Below are 20,266 nucleotides of genomic sequence, written 5' to 3'. Positions count from 1 at the left end.
ATGTGATCGGGCACTCTTTACGGAGAAAAATAGACAGGCCTGTAACCAGAGCTGATCCAGAGAATAGAAGGGTGTGCTATCTTCCAGGTGCTAAGATACAGGATGTAGACCTGAGGTTGAAAAGGATCCTAAAGGGAGCAGGAAAGAATCCCTTCATGTGGGAACAAATGATACGGCTAGATTCTGGCTGGAAAGTATTAAGGGAGACTATGCTAGGCTGGGGAAGACGCTTAAGGAAATCGAGGCTCAGGTGATCTTTAGTGGGATTCTGCCTGTTCCTAGAGAAGGGCAACAAAGGTGTGACAAGATTATGACTATCAACAGATGGCTTAGGCAGTGGTGCTATAAGGAGGACTTGGGGATGTATGGACAGAGGACAGTTCTCTTGGGATGGACTTCATCTGAGTAGGGAAGGAAATAGACTTCTAGGATGGAGGCTGGCACAACTGATTAAGAGAGCTTTAAACTAGGAATTTGGGGGAGATGGTTGGGAGATGTCCAGGTAACCTCCATGCCGGATTTTAGCATTGAGAGGGAAGAAAACAAAGTAAGAATGTATATAAGGAGGAAGGGCAGTGTGGATACCAGTCTAATAGGTTATACTGGCTGTAGAATGTCTGTGCCTAATAGGGTACAGAATGCGAGCGAGGCCAAAGAGCAAAAATTAAGATGTTTGTACACCAATGCGAGGAGCCTAGGTAACAAAATGGAGGAACTAGAGCTACTGGTGCAGGAAGTGAAACCAGATATTATAGGGATAACAGACACATGGTGGAATAGTCGTCATGACTGGACTACGGGTATTGAAGGGTATGTGCTGTTTAGGAGAGATGGAAATTAAGGTAAAGATGGTGGAGTAGCACTGTATATCAATGATGAGGTAGAATGTAAAGAAATAAGAAGTGATGGGATGGATAAGACAGAGTCCGTCTGGGCAAAAATTACATTGGGGAAGAAAACTATTAGAGCCTCCCCCTGGGATAGTGCTTGGGGTGTGCTATAGAGTGCCAGGATCTATTTTGGATATGGTTAGAGCCCTTTTTAATGTTTTTAATAATGTAAATACTAATGGAAACTGCGTGATCATGGGAGACTTTAATTTCCCAGATATAGACTGGAGGACGAGTGCTAGTAATAATAATAGGGCTCAGATTTTCCTAGATGCGATAACTGATGGATTCATTCATCAAGTAGCTGCTGAACCGACTAGAGGGGATGTCATTTTAGATTTGGTTTTGGAGAATAGTGAGGACCTCATAGAAGAAATGGTTGTAGGGGATAATCTTGGTTCAAGTGATCATGAGCTAATTCAGTTCAAACTGAACAGAAGGATTAACAAAAATAAATCTGCAAACTAGGGTTTTTGATTTCAAAAGGGCTGACTTTCAAAAATTAAGGAAATTAGTTAGGGAAGTGGATTGGACTAAAGAACTTATGGATCTAAAGGCAGAGGAGGCCTGGGATTACTTTAAATCAAAGCTGCAGAAGCTATCGGAAGCCTGCATCCCAAGAAAGGGGAAAAAAATTCATAGGCAGGAGTTGTAGACCAATCTGGATGAGCAAGCATCTCAGAGAGGTGATTAAGAAAAAGCAGAAAGCATACAGGGAGTGGAAGATGGGAGGGATCAGCAAGGAAAGCTCCCTTATTGAGGTCAGAACAAGTAGGGATAAAGTGAGACAGGCCAAAAGTCAAGTAGAGTTGGACCTTGCAAAGGGAATTAAAACCAATAGTAAAAGGATCTATAGCCATATAAATAAGAAGAAAACAAAGAAAGAAGAAGTGGGACCGCTAAACACTGAGGATGGAGTGGAGGTTAAGAATAATCTAGGCATGGCCTAATATCTAAACAAATACTTTGCCTCAGTCTTTAATAAGGCTAAAGAGGATCTTAGGGATAATGGTAGCATGACAAATGGGAATGAGGATATGGAGGTAGATATTACCATATGTGAGGTAGAAGCGAAACTCAAACAGCTTAATGGGACTAAATCGGGGGGCCCAGATAATCTTCATCCAAGAGTATTAAAGGAATTGGCACATGAAATTGCAAGCCCATTATCAAGAATTTTTAATGAATCTTGAAACTCAGGAGTTGTACCGTATGATTGGAGAATAGCTAACATAGTTCCTATTTTTAAGAAAGGGGGGAAAAGAGTGATCCGGGTAACTACAGGCATGTTAGTTTGACAACTGTAGTATGCAAGGTCTTGGAAAAAATTTTGAAGGAGAAAGTAGTTAAGAACATTGAGGTCAATGGTAAATGGGACAAAATACAACATGGTTTTACAAAAGGTAGATTGTGCCAAACCAACCTGATCTCCTTCTCTGAGAAAGTAACAGATTTTTGTAGACAAAGGAAATGCAGTAGATCTAATTTACCTAGATTTCAGTAAGGCATTTGATACCGTGCCACATGGGGAATTATTAGTTAAATTGGAAAAGATGGGAATCAATATGAACATTGAAAGGTGGATAAGGAATTGGTTAAAGGGGAGACTACAACAGGTCCTATTGAAAGGTGAACTGTCAGGCTGGAGGGAGGTTACCAGTGGAGTTCCTCAAGGATTGGTTTTGGGACCAATCTTATTTAATCTTTTTATTATTGACCTTGGCACAAAAAGTGGGAATGCGCTAATAAAGTTTGCGGATGATACAAAGCTGGGAGGTATTGCCAATTTAGAGAAGGACTGGGATATCATACAGGAGGATCTGGATGACCTTGTAAACTGGAGTAATAGTAATAGGATGAAATTTAATAGTGAGAAGTGTAAGGTTATGCATTTAGGGATTAATAACAACAATTTCAGTTATAAGCTGGGGACGCATCAATTAGAAGTAACGGAGGAGGAGAAGGACCTTGGAGTATTGGTTGATCATAGGATGACTATGAGCCGCCAATGTGATATGGCTGTGAAAAAAGCTAATGCGGTCTTGGGATGCATCAGGAGAGGTATTTCCAGTAGGGATAAGGAGGTTTTAGTAGCATTATACAAGGCACTGGTGAGACTTCACCTGGAATACTGTGTGCAGTTCTGGTCTCCCATGTTTAAGAAGGATGAATTCAAACTGGAACAGGTACAGAGAAGGGCTACTAGGATGATCCGAGGAATGGAAAACTTGTCTTATGAAAGGAGACTCAAGGAGCTTGGCTTGTTTAGCCTAACTAAAAGAAGGTTGAGGGGATATATGATTGCCCTCTATAAATATATCAGAGGGATAAATGCCAGAGAGGAATTATTTAAGCTCAGTACCAATGTGGACACAAAAACAAATGGATATAAACTGGCCACCAGGAAGTTTAGACTTGAAATTAGACAAAGGTTTCTAACAATCAGAGGAGTGAAGTTTTGGAATAGCCTTCCAAGGGAAGCAGTGGGGGCAAAAGATCTATCTGGCTTTAAGATTAAACTCGATAAGTTTATGCAGGAGATGGTATGATGGGATAACATGATTTTGGTAATTAATTGATCTTTAAATATTCATGGTAAATAGGCCTAATGGCCTGTGATGGGATGTTAGATGGGGTGGGATCTGAGTTACCCAGGAAAGAATTTTCTTTAGTATCTGACTGGTGAATCTTGCCCATATGCTCAGGGTTTAGCTGATCGCCATATTTGGGGTCAGGAAGGAATTTTCCTCCAGGGCAGATTGGAAGAGGCCCTGGAGGTTTTTCGCTTTCGTCTGTAGCATGGGGCACAGGTCACTTGCTGGAGGATTCTCTGCTCCTTGAAGTCTTTTAACCACGATTTGAGGACTTCAATAGCTCAGACATAGGTGAGGTTTTTCGCAGGAGTGGGTGGGTGAGATTCTGTGGCCTGCATTGTGCAGGAGGTCGGACTAGATGATCATAATGGTCCCTTCTGACTTTAGTATCTATGAATACTTAGAACTTTCATGAGTGCAAGGGACTGGACTAGATGGTCTCTTGAGGTCCCTTCCGGTCCTATGATTCAATTATTTAGGGCAGTTGGAGTAAGTTCCTGTACCACGCCTTATTTTTGTTAGAAAATATACTGTGTTGTTCAAATAGTCTCCTATATGAAAACTGTATAAGTGACAGGATTTTATTCTAATAATTGTGATGAGTCTAAAGAAAATATTCTGGAACCCATTTAGGAATAAGTTGAATGAAAGTCTCCAACTTCTACGTTTGTGTGTTAAAATACTGAGTGCCCTTCAAAAATGTTAATGAATGTTATTACAATCCTAGGAATTGCACATAGACCTGCTGACCTCAAAAACAACATGAAACCATATGACAAACAGTACATTCAGCACAGACATTCCAGAAACAGGCTTGCAGTAGCTCCATCATCTAGAGTGTCTCAATACAAAATTGAAACATCTCTATGATAAATCATTAATTTCATCAGTCCCAAATTAACACAGTACACTATAAGTAGGAAGCCTTTAAAAATGTTATTCAGTGTTACTTTGTGGAAACAATGAGCTTTTACTGGTTAAATACATTTCCAATAGGCAGAATTGGAAGTCATTCTAAGCCTGGTCAACTGACGTACCAAGCTCCTTCATGCAGGACAATGACATAAGTTTTGATCAGCAAATGGGCATGATTTGCTCTCAGATATGGACATCAACGCCCAGGATTCCTTTTTAGAACTTTTTGTCCCCCTCAAGGGACGGAAGTGGCAGGGCCCACACATTACCAATTCAGATCATCACTCTACCTCACAGTCCAAAATCAGATTTCTTGCAGTCTTGATATGTACCATACCTACCAGAACTACCTGAATGTGGAGTCCCTCTCTAGTGCAGGCCCACTCAGGCTCTCAGGACAGTTACTGGCCACTGGAAGATTTTGGCAGAGAAAGGCACATTTCCAGCAAAGTGATTCCACTTATCGGATGCATCCAATGAAGTGAGCTGTAGCTCACGAAAGCTTATGCTCAAATAAATTTGTTAGTCTCTAAGGTGCCACAAGTACTCCTTTTCTTTTTGTAGACAGACAGATTCTGTCACCCATCACTCTGCTGGCCTTTCTTCTCTGGATGCTGTGGGGCATCAGATGACTGAGGCCTGGTCTACACTGAGGGGGGGAATCTATGTAAGTCACGCAACTTCAGCTACGTTATTTGACGTACTTAGACCTACTCACCATTGTGTCTTCACTGCAGTGAGTCAACCACTGCTGCTTCCCCGTTGACTCTGCCTGTGCCTCTCGCGGCGGTGGAGTACAGGAGTAGACGGGAGAGCGCTCGGGGGTTGATTTATCGCATCTAGTCTAGACGTGATAAATCAAGCCCCGCTGGATCGATCACTGCCCGCCGACCTGGCCGCCACCTCCAGCATGGGTCCATAGATTAGAGGAGCTTGCACTAGCGTGCTAAAAATAGCTGTGTGGATGGTGCTTTGACCTTGTGACTTGGGCTGGAGCTTGGGCTCTGAAGCCCCCACCCTTCTGTCCAGACTTCAGATCCTAAGCTGCAATGTCTACACAGATATTTTTAGTGCGCTAGTGCAAGCCCCTTGAGCACAGGTCTTGTTCGCTCCCAGATGCAATCTAGACATACTCTTTGAAAGCAGGAACAGTGTTCAGCATAAGAATGTTTTTTTTTTCCTTAAGGGACTATTCCACCTGCTCTTGAAACTAACGCTGAGTCTTTCAGTTGACTTTGGGAGTTGGATTGGGCCCTAGAAGAATGTCTTTCCCCACTCTCGTTTTGCCATCTCTCATGCTGACATGTAGCCTACTTTCCTCCTCATCCTCTTGCACTGGTGACAAATGAATCAAAAGAATTAGGAGTGCTGGAAAAATTTCTACAGCTGTAGTAGGAACCCAGATGGGGCAGCATCCTTGGAAAGACTGAGGTATATGTGTGACATTAATTTTGAAGGGCACACAATTAAAAAAAAAATCAAATATATTTTTGTAAGAAAATCTGGAATATGGAGCAGGAACCCAGCCGTCAATGACCTCAGGACCTTCTGGGGCTGTAGGAAGCAGAGAGATTCAGTTCTAAACAAAAGATGTTAGTTAATGCATGAGTGAGCTTTTGTCTTCCTATCTTCCTGAGATTTGATTCTTCTTTTTTCCTCTTTTACATGTGTGTCATTTTCTTGGAGACATAGTAATTCCAAAGGCCGTCCTAATGGCTTTTAGCCAGATTATTTTTAATATCTTGTTCACAGCAGTTGAAGAATCCAGAAATCATCAGTGATGATAGTAGATGTTTATGCTTACAGCCTTTGTTATTACAGGTTTCAGAGTAGCAGCCGTGTTTAGTCTGTATTCACAAAAAGAAAAGGAGTACTTGTGGCACCTTAGAGACTAACCAATTTATTTGAGCATGTCTCTAAGGTGTCACAAGTACTCCTTTTCTTTTTGTTATTACAGTGTATCCATGTTATTCCATGTATCAGAACTAATTGCTGCACATACTCAGTGCAGTTGCACAAATTCTACTGATTTTAATAATACAGGCTGTGACTGGAGTTGTTGGGTGAAAATTGTTAAACTGTTAATAGTTTGTTAAATGTACGTGTATGTTATGCCTAATAATTAGTTTATAAGGATATGGCAGCAATCCAAGATGGCGTCTGGTCTGTCATCTTGTAAACTCCATTTGTGACTCTTTTGTGCCCTGTCATCCTGATCTGGTAACAACTGGATCAAACTGGTTTTTCCCCACCACTGGGCAATCTCAAGAACATTTAACCTCAGACTGTTTCCTTCCTTTGCTGGAACTATACCATGTTTTCCCACCACAAATTGCATAAAAGGACTGCACTCACAGACAAGTGGCTGTGACTGTGTGCACGGTTCAGGTCTTCACAGCATCAGTGCATCGTTGAAAGATACCACCTTTTCTGAAGTGAAAAGAGAAGGTGACATTTCACCTTACCTTCTCCTCGGGACGACATCACCAGAGGGTTCTGTTAGCCGACGGCCAAGGATGTTTGGTGAGGTGCCAGCTATGCCCGTTTATACCATCCGTGACTTTAACCGCTAGGACACACTGTCCCTTCGCGGCGGGCAGCCCGGGCTAGGCTGACGGATGCCCCAAGGTCCTAACCACCCGTGACTTTAACTGCTAGAGCTCAGAGCTCCTTCGCAGCGGGCAGTCAATACTGACTGACAGGTGCCCCAATGGCAGCACTAAGAGCCTCTCCACACCCGTGACTTTAACTGCTAGAGCTCAGAGCTCCTTCGCAGCGGGCAGCCAGGATTGACTGACAGGTGCCCCAAGAGTTTGCCCCGTGGAGGCGGCACAACTCAACGCTAGGCTCTTAGTACTCTCACCTAATGGCCAGGCTTTAGAGCCAAAACGGCTGAGGTTCTTTAATTGTGTTGGTTGCTTTACAGTAAACCAGAGAAAACAAGTCAGGCTTATGCACAAATGGTTACCAAAATTTATTAAGCTAGATTCTAATCACATGGTTACAAAATTTCTAGTGCCTACTTATTTAAATGTAGAGATATTACACACACAAACAAAGCCACAATCCCAAAGAAAGAAAACAAAGTATAGAGCTCTATTTCAAAATATGTGTACACTAAAGATAGGAGATCAGGTGTGGGTGCTTCTTACCCTCCTTGCATCTCTCGATTCCAGCGGTGCCAAGCCAGGATCGGTCACTCAATTCCGCGGAAAGACAAATAAGGGACAAGGCGTAGGGACCCTCTTAGCTGCACAAGCCTTGGGAGGCTGTCACTTATCTGACCAGCAGATAGATAGTGAAAAGCACTCAAAAATCATGGTGCTGTAGGTCCCCTACTTATACCTCTGTACTCCTTTATTCTCTTTCTCCTTTCTTATGCCAAATTGAGGCTGGTCTGTCTGGGTGACACCAGCTTTCGCAAGAGTAGTTTACATTTGCAAGGGAGAGAAACAATAAGTTTCGACTACTGGACATTTCTTTTATCAGGGTAAATATTTTCCCACCTAGGATGTTGGTGTGTGTGCATCACGCTATTTAGTAGGGGCTAAGAGCCATGTCTGTCACAGGGCCTCTGCCTGCTGTGAGCTTAATCGTTGTATATGTTCCCAGAGGCACATTGTAGCAGCACACCTGTGCTTTTCACAGCTTCAAAGGCTGTGCTGGAATATATGTTAAGTGCCCTGTTCCGGCTTCCTCCTGTGTTTCCAGCAATGCTGGTCTGAGAGGTGGGCGGGGGGGGGGGGGGGGGGCTGGCTGTCTGGCTACAGGTTCTCAGTCCGCTTCTTCCATCCCGGTTGACATTGAGGGACTCTCCAGTGCTCCTCCTTTGCGGGTTCCAATTACCCTGTGGCAGGGCAGGGGTAAACCCCTTTAAGGCCCTGCCAAAATGCTGGCTGCAGCCTGCTATCTGTCCAGGAGGCCAGGGGTTGAGACACAGGTATTCAGCAGGGAGCCCAGTGGCAAGCCCTAATGAGGGCTGGCTCCGAGGAACATGCTGAGCTAGTTGCTGACAGCTGGGCTGAGGCATGAGAGGGCTATAAAAGCCCTGGGCAAACCGCAGTGGGGAGGCTAGCCTGGGAGGAGACAGGAGGGTGGTATCGCTGTCTCCTTACCAAAGAAGGAAACCTCAAAAGCCAGGAGACCCTGGGGAGGGTCTGTGGGGCACTAGCTGTTGGGGGATCTGGGAACTGCATGAATACTGTAAACAAAGACACTTGGGTGATCCCACAAAAGAAGGAGTGGAAGACTATTATACCAGCCTAAACACAAGGCGCAGGCTCAACGGGGAGAGCCTGCGGGGACCCTGTAACATACCCAAAGAATGCAGGTCCTGGACTTCACTGCCGCCACAGATGTGCTAATAGTGAGATAATTAGGGTTCTCTTAGTCAGGGTTTTATATGGTTATTGCCAGGGTGACTTTGTATTTTGGGCCTGAGCTTCATGCTCCTGTTTTAAGCTGCTGTTTCCCTGTTCATGTTAGTTTCTATAGCTACTGTTTTCTTCATGCTCATCCCCTTCCCCTTATTGTACTTACTCCCTCAATACAATTACCTATTTTTAATTTTACTTATAGTCAGTCTTTATTTCACACACTACACATAGGGAAGAGGGAGGGAGATCTGTGTGCCAGTCCACCGGTGACAGATACGGCAGAGGGCGGGTCTGCTCTTCTGAGTAAAAGGGGCTTGTCTTATCTCTTGATACCTACACCATTATACATATAGAGTTACCTTGGCTCCCCTTTGAGGTAACATTCCTTGTGACCATGGAAGGACTCTCTGTGGACTGGATTAGCTGTCTCCTTAGGGTCCTCTTAGGCTTGTTTTGTTTGGTTTGTGAACAGCAGCAGTGTTTGTCCGTGAGACTCGGAGGGAGTTCATGCTGGGATAGTATTGTAATAGCTGAAGGGCAAGTGAACCAGTTGGCTCTTCTCCCCTCCCTTCCGCCTTTGGCAAGGGTGGGATTTTATCCCAGCCCCATTGAAATTCTGCTACTGTGGACAAGGGGTCCTGGGGACGCTTGGGGTCCCCCCACTGGTAGTAGGTAGCAGTTACTGGTTGCTCTGTCCAGTGCCGTTAGTGCCTTTTTCCCCTCTAGGGGATAGGTATGGAGTGGTCTGGGTCCCAAAAGGATGGCCACTCGTTTCTTTGGCATAAGGATAGCCTAACCTGGGCCCAGCTGCCATGTATAAAGGCGTGGTTTTCTTACTGGAGCCCTCCTTTCTTTCTGAGTGGTCCTTTTTATCCTGGGGTTGGGTAAGCGACTTCTTAACAGCACAATGGACCGCATCTTTAGTCTTCAAGGGTGGACTCCCCGGTCTAATAACTCTTTGGACCATGTGACTGATTCTTTTGGAAGGGAGGAAATCCTTGGCAGTAGGAATCATTAGCAGGAGATGATTCCTTGGACAAATTCTCCATCTTATGGGCTCGCTATAACACCAGCAAGCCCAAGCTCAGTAAAAGGGAGTAGAAATGAGCTCTAATCTATAGTCTGGCCATGGTCGGCCAGAGCTCAACTCCCAAGTGGTACTGCTGAAACAGCATGCAGACCAGAAAACTGAAAAGAGCAAGCAGCAATTTCAGACGGCCAAACAACAAGCCGCTGAGCTACAAGCAGCAAAAGCCACTGTGCCCACCCTGACACTTCAGGTGGCTCAGTTAGTACAGCAGCTGAGAGACCTTAGCGTTAAGGCTACAGCTGCTGAGAGAACAGCAGAGATCAAAATGCAAGAACTGCTGGAGTCACAAGCAGCAGTTAGGCAGTTAATCAAGGAGGCTGCTGATAACCAGGAAAAGCCTGCCTCCCATGTGGAATGTCAGTGCCACATTAAGCAATCACAAGACCAGCTGCAATTGACACAAGAACTAATGAAGGCAGTAGACACTAATCCTCTAGCTGCCTTAACTATGGACTGGTGTGGGAAACAGCAGCAACCATCCTGTGGAGACCATGGTTACCCAGTTCGAAAACACGGGGCAACCTAGCTTGGTGAAAGACGAGAGTAAAACTCTAACACCAGAGCAAGCTAGAGCCATGGGAAAGCATATGGGCCCATGTAATCGGGATACTGTGCTTAATTGGGTAGCTAAGTTATCTGTAACACCGAATTGAATGCAAGATTGTGATTTGTGTACTGAGGGAGTATATGTCCAGTGCTGACTTTGCAGCTCTTCCTTACAACATGTTAATTGAGGCAAATGAACAATATGTGTTATGCATTTGTATTTAGATTCATTTATCCACATGATAATACAACGGTCAAAGTATACTCGGAGAAACAGAGTGTAGATGAGAGGCCAGAGAAGTACTTTATGAGAAAAAAAAACTTGTTCTGGCTGGCAGGATTAGGGGTAAACCAAAATGGGGTAAATACCTATGACATACCAGAATTGAGAGAATTGTATATACAAGGTTTATCTCCTAGCACACGGTTAGCAATGTGTCCAACAGACATATGCAATACTCAACTGCCTTTATTAGGGGCAAGAGCAAAGGAGATTTTTAAGCTCCAACAATCGGCCCGTATAGGAACATCAACAAAAAGGAAGATAGATGCCTATAGTAACAAGGAGTCAAGTGAGCTGTAGCTCACGAAAGCTTATGCTCTAATAAATTTGTTAGTCTCTCAGGTGCCACAAGTACTCCTTTTCTTTTTAAGGAGTCAACAGATAGCAAAGGAAACAACACAGGACAAAACACCACCACTAAAACTCTGGAGTACAAGAACTTTATGTTCAGAGGGACTGGTGATGAAATGAGAACTTTTAAAAAGATTATGTTGAAGAGACTGTCTCAATATGAGCCATGGGACAAACTAAACAAGCAAAAACTGTCAGCAGAAGACATGTTTTTGAAGCTAGCCAAATATGAATCTGGACAAAGAGCTGGAGAACAAAATTCCAACACTCCAGTAGAATTTGTCTCCTCTAATGATACATACTGAGGAGGCCGAACTTCCCAAGCCCCTGGAGTGGTAGCCTCTATAGTCAATGATGAGTGGGGCAGGCCTACAGTAAAAATCAAAATAATGGGAAGCTTCAGAAAATTTGAACAGCCAATGCTAGTGGATACAGGGACCTCTACTAGTCTATTATGTGCGAAGGGAAGTCCTACAGCCAAAGATTTACCAGTAAAAGAACTAAAATCTCTGGTATCCTATAATGGAAAAGAAAGTGTTATTCCTTTTACATATGCTATCACTTGTCATATTGGGTCGTTATCTACGCAGGCATCTTTTGGACTACAGAAGCTGGATAGCACCAGCACCCTAGGAATAAATCTATTACAACGATTAAATAAAGCCATCGATTTACCCAATAGAATGCTAATCCAAGCAGAACAAGGAGAATCAGGCAGCATAATCTATGCCGCCCACCTCATCTGTGCTGTCAAGGCTCCAGAAAAACTGCAACTCCCTGTATGGGAAGAAGAGATCCAACGTGTTACCAACAAACACAGGGAAGTGTTTGCTCCCAGTAAACTGAGTTGTGGTAAAGTTCAAGCTGCAAATTGGAAGGTCCTGACCCGAAACCATTGTGTCAGTATCAGTATTCTGCAGAAGCAAAAGAAGGAATTTGATCTACCATAGAGGTCTTACTACACCAGGAAGTACTAACACCTTGCCAGAGTGTCTGTAATTCTCATATCTGGCCAGTTAAAAAAGCAGATGGAAGCTCCTGGAGATTAACTGTGGACTACAGAGGACTAAATAAAGTGACACCCAGATTAGCTCCTGTTGTTGCCAAGGTCCCAGAAGTAATGAACTTAATTACTGAGGGTGCATGCTGGTATAGTGTTCTGGACATTTCCAACACTTTCTTTTCTATGCCACTGCATCCCTCCTGTTACTATAAGTTTGCATTCACTTTCAACGAATAGCAGGTTACATTTACAAGGGTTCCCCAAGAGTATCACAATGCCCCAAGCCTATGTCATTGAATTGTTGCAGCATTGTGGAAAACTGCCTCTTACCGAGATAACATCATTAGCTATGTGGATGACATACTGATAGCTACAAAGACCAAGCAAGACAATATCAAAGGTTTGGATGAATTTTTGGGAATTCTGAAGAAAGCTGGATTCATGGTGAACCCAACTAAAGCGCAACTAGTACAACAACAAGTCGTCTATCTAGGAGTACAACTGGGTCCTGCTGGAAGAAAGCCAGCTACTAACCGAATAGAACTGATATCCAAACTGCCTGCTCCAACAGACGTGAGTACCCTCAGATCTTTCTTGGGCCTGGTCAGTTTCTCTAGAGACTTTATTGAAGTCTATAGTGAAAAAGCAAGGCCACTATACCAACTACTCAGAAAAGGCCAACTGTGGAAGTGGGGAGAAACAGAACAAAAAGTGGTCCAGCAACTCAAGAAAGCTTTAATGGAAGCACCTGCATTGGCGTTCTCACAGGTAGACAAGCCCTTCCACCTCCAGTTAGCCACTACCAGCATGGCAATTAGTGCTATCTTGTTACAACACAATGGAACTTCTTAGTACCTTAGAGCCATAGGCTATAGGTTTCAATCAGCAGTAGAACAAAAATTCACAGAATGTGAGTGAGAACTACTAGCTCTCATATGGGCACTGGCGCATTGGGAGTACATAGTAGGTATGGCTCCCATAGTACTGAAGACCACACATACTTCTGTAAAGTACGTACTGACTGGAAGAGCCAACTCAGAGAGAGAGTCACCCTCGTTTAGCTAATTGGACATTGGCCTTGATCAACAAGGAGATACAGGTGGAGAAAGTCACACACCCTAGCCTGGCACTATTTGCACGTTGTGCTCCAACAGAGTCCCAGACAAATCATGAATGTCCACTTCCGGAAATCAAGACTCCTGAAATTGTATTTCCCTTTAAATTGGAATCAATGTATGAAGAAGCTAAAGCATGTAATCGAGACACATGGGTTGTAGATTGTAGTAGCATGTACATTAACGGAAAAGCAGCCACAGGATTTGCAGCCTTACATGTTGCTACAGACAAGGTGTTCCAAGGAACCATTAGGCATAACTCAGCCCAGGCTGTTGAGATAGTAGCAATTATTGTAGCCTTGGAGAACGCCAAAGCTTCAACGAACATTACCATCTGTACTGATTCTAATTGGGCAATGACAGTACTACTGGACTGGATGACAGTGTGGAAAACAAGAGATATGAAAACTACAGACAACCAGCCAGTGACTTACGCAGGATACCTTCAATATGCGTGGCAGCTAGCGGAATCCGGGGGGTGACACATTTTTGGTCAAAGTCAAGGCTCACCGTAAAAACCAGGCAGAAATCACCCTCCTAAACAGCAAGGTAGGCCAACTAGCAAAGCAAGCTGCAAGCTTGGGACCAGAGTCCAGATGAGACAAAGTAAAGGCAACTATTGATGTCTTAACAACAACAACAGACCCCTCTGACCATCAGGAGATTATACAGTTGCAGTTACGAGACCCAGAAATTAAACAGCTTTTAAAGAATGGAAAGTCTAAATCATATAACATTCAGCAGCATCCATCTGGCTTAATCATGGCAACAAAGAACAAAGGTAAAGATCAGGAATCAGAGAAAGAGAACATTCCACTGCTTGTAATTCTGAATGTGCTTAGTCAGGAATTAATACAATTAGAACATAACCAAAGTCATTTTGGGGTATAAAAGACACTGAAGAAGTTGGCTACTGTGGCCTGATGTCCAGAAATTGTAAGGGACACTGAGCACCTTATTAACAATTGTCTAAGATGTGCTCAGAATAATCCAGACACTAAAATTGTAAAGGGACCTCTTCTCCATCAGCCAGTGGATGGTCCACAGCTAAGGGTATGAGTTGATTACATCAGTCCCCTACTTCGTATGAACAGAGGAAACCAGTACTGTCTAGTATGTATCGATCCCTTTTCCAAATGGATCGAGGCCTATCCATCACGCAACTGTACTGCCCAAACTACCATTAAACTACTGCTAGAAAATGCATTTAGTCGATTTGGCTTACCAACAGTCATTGATTTGGACCAAGGCCTCCATTTCACTGGAGAAGTGACGAAACAACTCTGTATAGCCCTGGGGTGAGACAAAGATATCACGTAGTGGGTGACCTCCAAGCTTCAGGCCTCATGGAAAGGTCAAACTGCACTCCGAAAAGTTATAGACGCCTCAGGCAAAAACTGGGATAGACATCTCCCATTGATCCTCATGACAATAAGATCCACAATAGGATCCCATGGTTTTACACCTCATGAGGTGCTCTTCGGAAGGCCTGTGGTAACACCGGAGCAATGATGGGTGCCAGGAGGGGTGCCCCCTGATGAATATCAACCGAAAGTAGTAACTGACCAGTATATAAAATCTTTACTGAAGGTACTCTCTGATGTGCAAAAAATGGTAGCTATCACCCTGAAGACCAACTGTAAAAAGATGGACCAAAGATTAAATAATTGTTACCCAAAATTGGGCCAGCTAGTAAGCTTAGGGAGGACTAATGACCCACCAGAGTTTGGCAGAAAGCAGCACATTTATTATGGTGATAGCTAAGCTCAAAAGAAGTGGACATGGGGGGTCACGCTCACATACTCACGCTCCCAGGTCAGGCACAGCACTGGAGATGTCAGGATCCTTCAAGGTAAGTGTCCCACAGTGCAGCAATAGATGGTGTGATGAAGGTAAGTCTTCCCGAGGCATGATGGAATGCAATGTGGCGAACCACTGGCCAGGCGGTCCGGGCAAAGGGCCTTCACGGGAGGTACAAGCTTGTGAGTGAGATTCCACCACCTCCCTAGGTAACGCATTCCAGTGTTTCACCACTCTCCTAGTGAAAAAGTTCTTCCTAATATCCAACCTAAACCTCCCCCACTGCAACATGAGACCATTACTCCTTGTTCTGTCATCTGCTACCACTGAGAACAGTCTAGATCCATCCTCTTTGGAACCCCCATTCATCCCACAAGCAATCCAGGAGAGAGGGGGAGGGGAAAAACCACTTCACTGGTATTCAAAGAGGGAGAGGAGACGGAGGGGTGTGGAAGAAAAGTGTAACAGACCTTTTGAGCATACAGGTTATACATAGCATACAGATCACGGCTGCTCCTAAAACAATAATAACCTCCAGTTTATTGAATGGCACGTAGGTGACCAAGTTTTGTTCAGATATTACTCAGAGAAGAACCATCCACTCAGCCCCAGATGGTTTGGTCCTGTCACCATTGTCAACAAAGTGAGTCCCACCACCTACCAATTAGAGTTAAGATCTGGAAAGAAACGAGTCACTAAGTGGTTCCATAGTACACAACTTAAAGCATGGAAAGGGAATATCTGTCCTGATAATTCTGAGAAGGAAAGAACAAGGAAAAGTGATTATAAGCCACCATAGGTTATTTAACATTTTCATGTTCTCTTTTATAGGTGCTGGAAGAAACATGAACATTTCTGAAAAATGTCTAATGTATATAGTTATGGCATGGTTATGCCTATGGACTTGTCAAAGTTTAGTTGTTCAAGAGAATGAACATTGGTTTTGTAAAGTAAATGAAAGTCTACTCTACAAGTGGAAAATCCCTATCTTAGAGTATGACCAAGAGGAAGATTCAAAAGAGAAGACTTATACATCAGAGGAATCAAGGAACTAGAATCCAAATGATGGGAATGGTACCACCTAATGCTCCTATGAAGCCCTTCCCTGAGGACATTAGAACAGAACCACCACCTAACAGATCAGTCTAGGTACGCACTTTTGGATTTGGACGAAAGGGAAAATGAAATCTGCCAGCAACTCAAATCCCTCTCACCCCTGCGCATTGGGTTATCCCTGAAAATGAAGATTGGATATGTCAGACCAACTACAATAAAGCAAAACTTCAAAATCAGGAAAAACCATGGAAGGAAGCATCTCCATCACCTACTATGAAAACAACAACAAATTCCCCTCCTACTACCATACCCTTAAGGGCAGCAAGACCTAGAAAAATAGAGGAAATAGGGCTAAGAAAAGGGATGCAATTTGGAAGGGAGATCAGAGATGAGGAAAGAGAATGGGCCACGTTATCTGCATATAAATCAAAGGGATTGTGCTATTTAACTGTCACCAAACGTCTGCAGAATGTCACCAAACATCTACCATGGAGGGAGATGAGACTTTTAATAAAGTGCATCTAGTGAGGTCCCTAGAGCAGTTTAAAAAATATCTTTGTGGGGACCTGCCATACACATTCTGGGAGAGATTTGTGTATAGGGCCAAAACCCCTCCTCATACCAACGAACATCAGAGTATGACTCTATCCTGCCAATTATGTACAGATCAATGTTCTGTTTAACTAATTATGTTTCATCCAAGTTTTGTAAATAGGACAATTCAGAAAAACACCATAATGTTACCTGAATTGGAAATCTTCAACTCCAGTATTCTGCATTCTGGACTATGGGTTTTCAAGGGCCCCTTTGAACTGGAAACGTCATTCAAATTAACCATTGCGCCACCACCAAAAATTAGTTATGTGGGACCTTTTGTCATAAAAAGAGATGTTTCAAGAACTGTAATGATTAAACCTTAGTTTGCTTTAAAGAAAATCATAATGCCAATACAGATATCCATCATTCCACTACACCTTCTACGTGCACCCTTTGTGACACCTTAATTGATGGGATGTAAAGCGTGGCTACAAGGCATCTTACCATCCTCTGTACAGCAAAGAAAGAAAAGGGATATAATAGTCAAGGTGCTTGGAGATGTAGGAGTCAGGCTTGGAGTAATTAATACCATCGACCAGAACTTTCTTGCCAAAAGAATAGGCGATCTAGGGCATGACGTTTTGACATTAACTGAGCCATTGTCATAAGCGTTGATGGAGTTAGGGACCACCGAGTTTGATATTGTTAATATCCTCCCTTATTGGCTGGATATACAAGAACAAGACCACCTGCAAGTCTTGGGAGCACTGAGTATTTTGCAATCAAATCTGTCTGAGGCACTGACCTGCATAGAGGCACAACAATGGTTACTGAATGTGGCAAAATCAATCATGAGAGATGGTTTGAATGGAAACGTGCCCTTAGAATTAAAAAGAATAATTGGAAGTAATTCCAATAAATTTGAAAAGAAACATCATGAATCGTGGAAACTTGTTAGCTTTACATATTATCCCCACAATGAAACAATCATAGCCCTTGTACTTACCTTAAAATTAGCTGTTGAGGAAGTCATCTGTCCTCTAGTTTCATTGGAAATCTTCGCCAACAAATCCCTCATGGTATCTATAGAGGATAGTAAATGGGTACATTTTAAAGGAAAAGAGTATAAACCAGTTAATCTACGGGCTTGTATGGAGCAAAAGGGACTGGGGTATACTTGTACTTCGGGCATATGGGAAGAGGCATGTGTGTCTAAACTCTTTATTGGGGACATGCAATTATGAGTTACACCATCATTCCCTTGAAAATCAGTCAGCCATAGTCCAGGTGGACAAACATATTTGCTTGAGAAGCCCGTGTCCAATGTTTGTAGTAAATAAGTTCTATCATATAGCAAACAACTTTACTATAAATACTTGTTTGTGTCAAGTGTTCAGTTTAACAGGATGTGATATTAACCTAACACTGCGTGATTTAGAGTCCAAAGTTATACAACTTGAATATCGGTTATATAATTATATAGAGCCCATACATATTGGAGCTAACTTAGAAGCTATTAAAAAAACTATTGCATCACAAACAATATTTTATTACTTTAAAAACAGAAGGTCTCAAAACCTTGCTCACAGTCCATCATTCAGTTGATAAATGAGTCCTTAAAAAGGTGAAGGATGAAACTATTCCATTATATTGGTGGGAAGGTATCTTACCACCAATGCAGGTGAAGCTCATGCCTCCTGGATTGTTATGCACCACCCAATCATGGTGCTCTTTATAATACAATCCCTTTTAATCATATATGTGGTTATATTACATGTTTACCTGTGTAAGCTCAGAAAAGGTAGAAAGAAGTCTAAGCAAATTCCTTTTGATATCTCTGTTTTAAATACCTTGTAGATGCTTGCCTGTTATATTATTTGTGAATCCTTTGTGCATTGTTATGTTAATATGTATTGTTATCATTCTACATGGTTTGAGGTTGATTGGGACCTTTTATAATTAGTTAAGTAAAAAGGCCCCAAGGAGGGGATATGTTGGGTGTAAATTGTTAAATTGTTGTTAGTTTATTAAATGTATGTGCATGTTATGCCTAATAATTAGTTTATAAGGATATGGCAGCAATCCAAGATGGAGTCTGGTCTGTCATCTTGTAAACTCCATTTGTGACTCTTTTGTGCCCTGTCGTCATGACCTAGTAACAACTGGATCAAACTGGTTTGTCCCCGCCACTGGGCGATCTCAAGAACATTTTACCTCAGACTGTTTCCCGCCTTTGCTGGGACTATACCATGTTTTCCCACCACAAACTGCATAAAAGGACTGCACTCACAGACAAGTGGCGCAGTCCATCCTAGTGACTGTGCGTGCATGGTTCAGGTCTTTGCAGCATCAGTGCATCGTTGAAGGATACCACCTTTCCTGAAGTGAAGAGAAAAGAGAAGACAACATTCCACCTTACCTGCTCCTGTTCCTGGGGACGTCATCACCAGAGGGTTCTCGGTCCGCTTATTCCATCCTGGTTGACATTCAGGGACTCTCCAGTGCTCCTCCTTTGTGGGTTCCAATTACCCTGGACTTCGATGCCACAGATGTGCTGATAGTGAGATAATTAGGGTTCTCTTAGTTGGGGTTTTATATGGTTATTGCCAGGGTGACTTTGTATTTTGGGCCTGAGCTTCATGCTCCTGTTTTAAGCTGCTGTTTCCCTATTTATGTTAGTTCCTATAGCTACTGTTTTATTCATGCTCATCCCCTTCCCCTTATTGTACTTATTCCCTCAACACACTTACCTGTTGTTTTTAACTTTACTTATAGTCAGTCTTTATTTCACACACTATACATAGGGAAGAGGGAGATCTATCTGTGTGCCAGTCCACCGGTGACAGACATGGCAGAGGGCAGGTCTGCTCTTCTGAGTAAAAGGGGCTTGTCTTATCTCGATACCTACACCATTATACATATAGAAAAGGAGTACTTGTGGCACCTTAGAGACTAACCAATTTATTTGAGCATAAGCTTTCATGAGCTACAGCTCACTTTGATGAAGTGAGCTGTAACTCATGAAAGCTTATGCTCAAATAAATTGGTTAGTCTCTAAGGTGCCACAAGTACTCCTTTTCTTTTTGCGAATACAGACTAACACGGCTGCTACTCTGAAACCTATATATATAGAGTTAGCTTGGCTCCCCTCTGAGGTAACTGTGTCCCAGTGGGGGCCAGCTATGGTCACTCAATTAGGGTGAACTGCAAAGAATGGGGCAGACAATCCCCAGAAAGCTGGTGAATATTCCAATACTTAGATTTACCAAGCCAGCATAAAACAGCTTCTTTATTACCTTACTTGTTACTCAGAAGTCCAAACAATGCAGTTCCCTAAAAGCGATCCAGCCTCAGGCCTCCATCCAGGTACTTAAGTCAAATATGATGATTTCTGAAAATTTTATTTCATCATATAAAAGAAAAGGTTCTACCAAGCCCAAAGGATCGGACACATTACCTCCCTGTTAATGAATGTTTCAGATCTTACCCAGATAAATGCTACAGCCAATTCTTATGAACTAAACTAAAATTTATTAAAAAATAGAGAAAGAGTGTGGTTAAAAGATCAATATCCATACAGACATGAGTTCAGTCCATTGAGGTTCAGATTCATAGCAGAGATGGTGAGCTTTGTAGTTGCAAAGAGTTCTATGAACTGAATTATAAAGGGTCATAGTCCAATGTCCAAATATACTATTCAGGGCATACCA

At 42.9% G+C, this 20,266-nt stretch overlaps 1 long non-coding RNA gene across 2 annotated transcripts in view; it reads left to right on the top strand.

Annotated features, from left to right (window-relative positions):
- The window catches only part of LOC140910747 (uncharacterized), a 54,824-nt gene extending 35,500 nt beyond the window's left edge, over nucleotides 1–19,324 (top strand). For both annotated transcript variants that reach the window (XR_012158722.1, XR_012158723.1), the window contains exon 3: nucleotides 15,795–19,324. This is a non-coding gene — a long non-coding RNA (uncharacterized lncRNA). The remainder of the gene's footprint in view (nucleotides 1–15,794) is intronic.
- Nucleotides 19,325–20,266: the final 942 nt, after the last annotated feature.

This window comes from Lepidochelys kempii, chromosome 4, assembly GCF_965140265.1.
Source record: "Lepidochelys kempii isolate rLepKem1 chromosome 4, rLepKem1.hap2, whole genome shotgun sequence".
In the NCBI taxonomy this organism is placed as follows: domain Eukaryota; kingdom Metazoa; phylum Chordata; order Testudines; family Cheloniidae; genus Lepidochelys; species Lepidochelys kempii.
The sequence above is the reverse complement of the archived record's forward strand: the minus strand, read 5'-3'. Positions and strand labels throughout refer to the sequence as shown.